The sequence below is a fragment of the Marmota marmota genome, unplaced genomic scaffold, assembly GCF_001458135.2.
Source record: "Marmota marmota marmota unplaced genomic scaffold, marMar, whole genome shotgun sequence".
NCBI lineage: Eukaryota > Metazoa > Chordata > Mammalia > Rodentia > Sciuridae > Marmota > Marmota marmota.
The window spans coordinates 25001144-25009558 of NW_025999977.1; the positions used below are offsets into that span (position 1 = coordinate 25001144).

The 8415-nt window shown below is 54.0% G+C and overlaps 1 long non-coding RNA gene across 1 annotated transcript; it reads left to right on the top strand.

Moving 5' to 3' along the window:
- LOC125617315 lies at positions 1–8348 on the top strand. The gene is made up of 4 exons (XR_007348296.1): positions 1–111; positions 3399–3590; positions 5764–5866; positions 6810–8348. It is a non-coding gene; the product is annotated as an uncharacterized LOC125617315 (long non-coding RNA).
- The last annotated feature ends 67 nt before the right edge of the window (positions 8349–8415 follow it).

The window sequence follows — 8415 nt, forward strand, 5'->3', positions numbered from 1 at the left end:
CCTTCCCACAGAGCCCAGCTCGGCGCGGCCCAGCGAGCCCTCCTCGCGGCCCTGCTGCCTCCAGCGCCTCTAGGCACTGGCCGGAAGCACCACGCCCGTCGCCTGAAGCCAGTAAGTTGAGAGTCCTGAGAGCTGGGCGGGGAGGCGGGGCGGTTGGTCCTTCGCGCGGATGGCGGGAGAGGCTCCGGGCGGGACTGGGAGCGCAGGCTCCGCAAGGTCTCGGTCTAGGGTGGTTGGATATGAGTGTTTGGATGATACAGTGAAGCACCGGAACGTCCCCTCCCACATCCCTAGGAGTTGGGCACTGGGGAAATGGGAGCAGAGGGACTTCGGGTTTCAGGGCCCACGCCGCCTTTCTCGCAGGTCTGGGGACCTCATTGAGCAGCGCGAAGGCCGGCAAGTGAGCCTGGGGAACTCCTGGAGGGGGTGAGGTGCGGAGAGTGACTGCACCCCTAGTCGCTCAGAGCGGCAAGGCCGGGCTGGATAGGCGCGGACAGTCGGGGTCTCTATTGCCCTCTCACCGTTCAAACTCCAAGATCTGAGACTTGGTGAATCTGGGACTGTCACTGGTACAGGCCAAAGTCACCTGTGCTGAATTGTTGCCACCATCCCCTCCTCAGTGGCGATCAGGGCGGCCAGCGGATGGACAGCGTTCAGTTGGTGCAGGGGGGAAAGGGGACGTTTGGGCTGCAGCGAGTTCTCTCTTGGCCTCCTGGGCATTTATTTACAACTGTCAACCCCACCCCCAACACTGGGAAAGTCCCAACTCCACCAGAAAGCGTACCCTAGGGTTCCCCACTCTCTTGCTCCCCGTTACAGGGAAAGCCAAGGAGTTTGAAGGCCTCGAGGAGAGGAGGATCCGGCGGGCTGGGGTTACTGCACCCTATTCGGCCTTAGTTTGCTCTAAACAGCAGACCCAGGTGGCCTGGAGGGATTCCTGCTGGGGGCAACGCCCCTTCTGGCTCTCTGGACATCCAGAAGTGGAGGCTGGCAGTGTGGCCTGCGGTCTGGGCCTCACCTCAAGCTGCAAACTGAGGCTCTTGGCGAATACCGCCAGGGAGGGCGCAGGGGAGCGCAGCGCTCTGGCGGGGAGGCCCGCGAAGCCCTTCAAGGACCCCGATTACTTTCCTTTGAACAACAACAACAACAACAACTGCTCCCTCCCAGCGCCCCCCGCCCCCCCTCGCCTTAGCCTCCGGGGACCCGCGCTCCAAGCAATTGTCGCCTAGGACCATAAACACAGCTCAGTTGCCTCAACTTTCTCGGTGCATAAAAGTTCCTGGCGTGCGGGGAAATTTGAATATTTGATCAGCCCCTTTGAGTGACCCTCATTAGCCTGGCGCCCTGCTAAGGCCTCGGCATTGCAAGAAAGCTGCTGGGCCAGGCATTTGTACGCCTTGTTAGCGCCGCTTAATGAACCAGCCCCGACGGCTCAAAGGCGGCTTCAGAGGCCGGCAGCGCGCACCTCTCGGCACCCCGCTCTGCCTAATGAGCCCCACCGCCCGCTAAAGACTCTTCCACCCCCCACATCCTCAAACAAGAGAAGTTTGGCTCTGTCTTGGGCTGCAGCACCTCCCACTGCCAGGCCTAGGAGGGTGGGCACAAACCCAGCCTCTCTGGCTGCGTTGATCTAGTCCCAGGAGAAATGACTAGAAGACTTGGGGGATAGGAGCCATACCAGTTGTGCCTATGAAAGGGGGGGGCAGATTTTGCAGCCTTAGGAATCTAGCCTAATCTGCCACCCTCTCCCAAGAGGGTCAACTACAAATCAATTAGTCACCCCAACTCTTTAAAGGTGCATCTGGACTAATGTTGTAATGGCAGAGGGCAGATGCCCAGGGGAGGGTCAGCTTTTCATCCTCCTCCCTCCCCAAGTTCCTTTCCCACCAATCCTCTCCTGACAACTAGAACTAGGGTCGGTATTTGAGAAAGGGTGAGCAGACCCAATTCCCCCAATCTACCACTGCCCCCACCATCCACACAGACCCAACAGTCAAATGTTGTGACAGTTGGCAGCAGGGAAAACAGGGCACATTCCCTCCTCCCCTATCCCAAGTGCCTTCTCTGGTCTCTCTTTCATCATATTTTATTCCTGAAGAAAGTACCCTAGGCAGAGCCATCATTCTTGGAAGACTGGGCCTAATACAGGCCTAGGGGAGAAGAAGAGGGAGAAAGCTCTGGAAGAAAGGGCAACCTAGGCAACCATTTATTTGCCCTCTTCCTTTTCTTGGGGCAAGTGATAAAGAAACTTTATTAGAAATTGTTCCTCAATCCTCAGTAAGAATAGATTCCCTCACACTCTCCGCTCTCCAACATGACCCTTTTCCTTGGACCACTGAAACTCAAGGTCACCTCTTACTCCCTCCCTGCACAGTCCTTGGACCCTTGAAAGGTACTTTTAGAGGGATGAATACATAAGGTTTGGGAATCAGAGTCCTCACAGACTAAATTCCGGGTATCCTTGATCCCCCACCCCCAATATGCCCAGGATAACTTCCACACAGAAGGCGTGCTCAAGTTTATAACCTCAAGTCCCCATTCCAGGGTGCCCAACTCTAGGAAGGAGTGGCCCAGAGCCAGTCTTCACCCTCTGCCAAAAGGCCAGGTAGGCCTTGGGATAGCAGAGCCCTCAGTCCATCTGAGTTCCCCCTTTACCCTTTCCCTCCCTCACTCTCTCCAGCTACAAGGGCAAGCCCTGCCCCATTCCCATTCCCCCATCTCCAAAATCAAGCCCAAACGAACAATCTTTAGGTAGCATCCCAGCTGGTCAAAGCCAGTGTTCCGGGCCACAATCAATCTAAAGGGCAAAAGTAGGGGCGGAGAAGCCCGGGAGGGGGATGGGGGCGGTGGGAGCGGTTGGAGAGAAGGGGAACCTGAGGCGGAGGGTAGGACCCACTAGCTGCTCCGGGGAGGAGAAAGGAGGGGGTTGGGAGTCCGCGGGCAATGGTCAGGGCAGCAGGGACCTCAGGCGTCGGAGTTGGGGGCTATATCCAGAGGAGAGGGGCGGGGAGACGGGGGTCGGAGGAGCGCGGGGCGGAGGGGGGGTGCCGCTCTTTAAGAGCCACAAGGACTGGCAGGAGAGGCGCACGGCCCAGTGCTGGTAGCGCGCTGACCCCGAAGGGGATTTAGGGGGAAGGGAGCGGCCGGGCTCCAGGGGGCTTTGTCCGGGGGCGCCCAGAGAGGCCGAGGCACAAGAATAAGGAGTGGCTGCGGCATGAAAGGCCTCGAAGAGCAGCGGCGCTGCTGCTCTTGACTTCTGAGCAGGGTTTAGAAAGCCTGCCCCGGCTTAAGTCGAGCTGCCAGTGCTGAACCCTGAGCGCCTAGTCCGAGGGCCAGTCCTGGGATGAGGGAGTGCTGGAGTGGCGGGGCACCTGACAAAGTCGCTCTTGGCTCTACAGCCTCGTGATTCTAGCGCAGAGAGCTGCGACCCAAGCGCAGAGCTGCGACCTTAGCGCAAAGCTGCGAGTCTGACAGGCCGAGACTGGCATAGTCAGAAAGATTTTTTCGCCCAACTTGGGGTTTGCTTTGTGTTTCTACTTCGCATAACTCCGGAGCAAGCCAACCCAAATGCATTCTCAACAGGTGGCCAGGTAAGTCTGTTTAAAGAATTCCGGTTATATTGTCAACCCCTCCCGACTCTCTTCCTTTACCCCTCCCTCTTTCCCCTTAGGCGGGCCTCCTCCCGCTGACGAGGTGGGGATGTGGGGCGGTGGAGAACCTGCGTCCTCCCCCTGGAGGTCTTTGGGTTCAGGGTTTCTGCCCAAGAAGGCTGGCAGGAGGCCCCCGAGAAGTTCCACCCGGCATCTCCGGGTCCTGATCACCACTCACAGCTCCTTGGAGTGGGCCCTGGCGCCCCAAGAGGGGGAAAGAGGGAGAGCTCGTCACAGCACCTCAAGAGCCAGCTAACAGGAAGGGAGACAGAGGACCCCTTGGCTGGAGACCTTTGTGTGAGGGTTTACAGTGAAAACTATTCATCCTCTTTTATGAGAGATGAGGGATCCGACCCTGGGGAGCCCGCGCCAGCCGTACAAAGGCCCGCAGAAGAGCGTCTCGGCAGCCTGGGGTAGGAATGGGTTAGGGGAGAGGGAGGAGCGCAAAAGAGGGGGATGGGACGCAAAGAAAGGCCGAGACGAAAAACCCAGGGTGTTGGAGTGAAAAGTCGGAAAATGTCCCCAGAGCGCGCCACAAACAGACGCGCGCGCTCTCGGGCGCACAGCCTATCTCTCCCCCTCCCATCTCTCTCTCTCTCCCTCTCGCTCTCTCTCTCTCTCTCTCTCTCTCCCCCTCTCCCTCTCCCTCTCTCTCTCCATCTCTCTCCCTCCCCCACCTCTCTTACACGCGCACTCACACCCATTCCACACAGGTAGCCCACCACGCGGTTCATGACTGTGCGGGGGTCGCACGCCCAGGTGCCCAAGCCGAGCTTGGAGCACGGCCGCCCTTTCCCCTACCCACCCCAGCCCACCCCCCGCCGACCAAGAGACCTCCCTTCCGGCCACCCGCGACCCGACTGGGTTGGTTGGAAAGCCCCCCCGGGTTGAGGCTCTCGGGGAGAATCTTACCTGCGGAGAGGTAAGGGAAGCCGGGAGCATGGAACAGCGGTGGATAAATATTCATTAGGAAGTGTAAGTCTCTCCTTTTAAACCGCGCGGTGCGCTCTTTCTCCTATCTCTCCTTCCCTCCCTCCGTCTGTCCTCTAATAATGCACTCTCCTCCTCTTGCTTCGTCCCACCCCCCCTTTCCTGCGAAATACCGGGTGGATCCCAGTCCAGCTATCCTTTTGGGAAGCCTGAACTGCGGGCGGCGCCTCCACAGCTAGCTGTTTGCTTTCGCTCTTGGGGCGTGCGTTCCCCCATCCTTTCCCCTCCCTTCTCTCGCCCAGCCCCTCACCTCCTCCTAAATTACTACATCATTAGCTTTATTTTCGGGGGTGGGGGTAGTGCAACGGAGCAGCCAGACGCACCTCTCCATAACAGGGTGAGAAGTCGGCGCTCTCCGAGGCAGTCCCAACTCCATCTCCACCCCATCTTCCCCCATCTCCACATTCTTGCTCAGTTCTGTTTCTTTTTCTTCCCTCTTTCCATCTCCACCTCCATCCTGTACCAACTCAACTCCCTCACCATCCCTCCCACCACGCCGCCGCCAATCCGGACCCAGACTGAGTCGGCTGTGACACGTCTGGTCGGTAGGTCCAATGCTTCGAGATTGGGATTTCACCCTGCAACGGAAATGAGGGTGGTTATCCAGGTCTCCCTTTCCCACCTAGGTTTTCCATTCTGAACCTGAATGGGCACTAGGGCAGCTTGGGCCTTAGAATCACAACACCGAGATATACATTAAGAGCCTCAGGCTCCAAGCCTCAGGACTCCCGGGCCTTGGCCCTTTGACCAGGCCAGGGAGATTGCCTGAAGGACGGGGAGAGGTGGCTTCACTTTGTGAGAATGCGCAAGAAAAACACACCGACTGCCCATCGGACCCACATTCGTCCTTTAGTAACAAACTATCTGAAGTTAGTCGCATGTCCGCATTTTTCTCAACCAAGAGAAAACATTTCTGGAGGATTTCAGGAATGCACAAGAAGCCAGAGGCACATGAACACGTGCACACACACCCCTCAACCCTTACGCAGAGGCACAGCACTCCTACCAGCCTCTGAGAAAAGAAGGTGTGCAGGCCCACAAGGTGACTCCAGCTGAGAAATACGCATGATTACTTTGGGGGAACCATGATCATTCGTTTGGATCTCCTTCCTTCCTGATCCAGGCTCCTGGGCCCTCTAGGGACCATGAAAAATGGCGTGGCCCCAAAGTGCTTGGCGGTGGTGGTGACACGCGCTCTAGCAACCTGCTGGGTACCGTGGTCCAAGGTGAGGACTGGAGGAGGGGCCGAAGGGGCGGGCTCGGGCTAGGTCCCAGTTACAAATACTGCTGCTCCCAGGAAGCCTAGGAAGAGAGTTTTGTCACCCCCACCTCGAACGCTCATATTGCTGGTTCCAAGGTTCCACAACTTGTACTATTGGGTCTTCACCCTTCCCAGAGACCTAGGGCCCACTTGGCCCGAGAGGTGGCCAGGATGAGGGCTGCATTCTTGAGTCCAAAGGAGATTTCTCACTCCACCCGACTTCCTGGCATTCAGCCCAATCCAGCCAGTCCACCAGGAGAGGTCCCAGGGAATGGTCCCACCCTTCCTGAAGGGTTGAGGAGGTTGAGGGTCTCCTCCTTCTGAAAGGTTAATAGGACAGATGGAGGTATGAAAGAGACCTAGGGACCCTAAAGACAGGAAGCCTTATCAACATTGTATCCTACCCAAACTTCAGAGTTTGCACTTCATACCTCTCTTTCCAATACAGACCCCATGGGTCATGCCAGCCAAGTTTCATGAGTCACCTGATTGCACAGAACTTTCATGCAGAATTTGAGAAATAAAGATTTGTCTATAGGCATAATTATTCGAATGCATGGGTGCACACCCAGTTGCTCAGGTGCAGACAGAAGCGGCCATGTGGAGTGACCCCAGACACACAGAGGTAGATGTATAGGAAGCTGCACACAGAGAGTAGGTCCAACCAGGATACAGGCCTCAAGACTTCCTGCTAGAGGGACATGGGGTGGGGACTTTATTGAGTCACCTGGGTGAAAGTTTTCAGGTCAAGTCCTGGAGACTAGAAAAACAATAGCTCAACCACCTCTAAGCCAGGCTTTTCACCTTCCTTCCTACTCTGTTGGAGACACCAGAAGAGGGCAATATAGGAAAGACTCGTTTTGACAGGGCTTATTTATTTTACTTGTTTGCAATTATTTTTGGCTTAGGCAATTGCGTTCTGGAGAAGGACTTGAATGGAGCCATGGACATCTTCACCTACTGATCAGAATTCCTAATTCCAAATGGGAAAGTTCAAGTCAAACTGCAGTTCCTGAAATGGGAGGGCCCTTGTTTTCCCCTTTCACTTCTCTTGAAGTTAGTCTTAAAAAGAATTGTTAGCTCAACTCCACCCTTTATCCCCACTTACATCCCAATCCTTGTATATCAAATAAATCTGTAAAAGTACACTCCAAAGTGAGCTGAATAGTTTTTAAAACTAATTTTCTTTGTGAGATATTGGGAAATTCTTACCCCTGCTCCCCAATCCCAGACAGAGTTCAGTGTCCAGGATCAGCTGAGGGGCTGCCAAGAGGAGCTCTCAGTCTCTGGTAAGACCAGAATAACTGTACAGGCTTGTTTTCAATGTCAGCTCCATTTGCCTGTAGAATCTGAAGGAATAGTTCTGGACTGTGGCTTTTGCCTGGTTTTCTTCAAAAGAGGTAGGAATGCTGGAAGCAATGGTACCACCACCCCACCCACCCCCCCTTTCTTCCCAACTTTCTCTCTTTTCGAGCTCATTTTCTGAGCCTCTCTCTGAAGGAAGAGGGTAAGTCTGAAAATATTTGCTCAGATAGAGAAGTGGGGGGAGAGATAGAGAGGAGTTTCTGGGCCAGCAAGTCGGATGACCATCCTTCAAGGGGCAAAGGAAGGTGCATTTTGTGAAGAAGAAATGAACCACCAAAAAAACACTCCCAGAGGACCTGTCACAGCAGATGTTGCCCTAGAAACAAGGAGATGTGGGGGTGTGTAGAGAAGAATTTTTTTTTCTCTTTTGGGGGCAAACGTTGCATCCTTTTCTTTTTCAAGTTACACTTTATTCCTGGCCATTGTAGCAAGAGTTTTGTTCTCATGGATGTTTTAAATAATAAAAAGTGAAAATCACTTTAGAGTCATGTAATCTTAATTTTCCTTGGAAGGGCAGTTCTTCTTTGGCCATTTTTCTCCATCCAGGTTTGTTTTTCCCTCATTCCCAAATGAGAGTTCACCTGCTATCTCATTTTAGGAAGAGACCACATGACACAGAGAAAAAGTATAACCAAAGTATAACTTTCACTCCCCATAGCTGAGCTCTGGAACACAAAGAAACAAACTCCTCTGCCTTCAGGTACTCTACCTCTCTTTAGATAGTTTATCTAGAACCTTTCTCACAAATACAATATTTAAAAGTTGGAAATATTCTCTATTACTTCCCAGTCTTGCAAGATTGTTCAAACTCTACTTGTCTGATGTAAAAACTGTTTGCAGGTACATTGTTGTGCCCGTTGCAACATGTATCACACAAACAGAAAAGCAACTCGTTTTCTCCTATCCTCAGATGCCCCGTGTACAGTGACTGGTGTGCGTTTATTTTATTTTATTTTTTTATTTCCCAAATGCTCTAGTCACCTCTGCTGAGGACACACGTTCAGGGCAAAACTGAGCATTTCTGTGACCTCTTGAATGAAGATCGCTGCATTATTAGTTTTGTTGTTGTTGTAAGAAATTCTCAATGATCTCTCTCTCTCTCTCTCTCTCTCTCTCTCTCTCTCTCTCTCTCTCTCTCTCTCTCCCCCC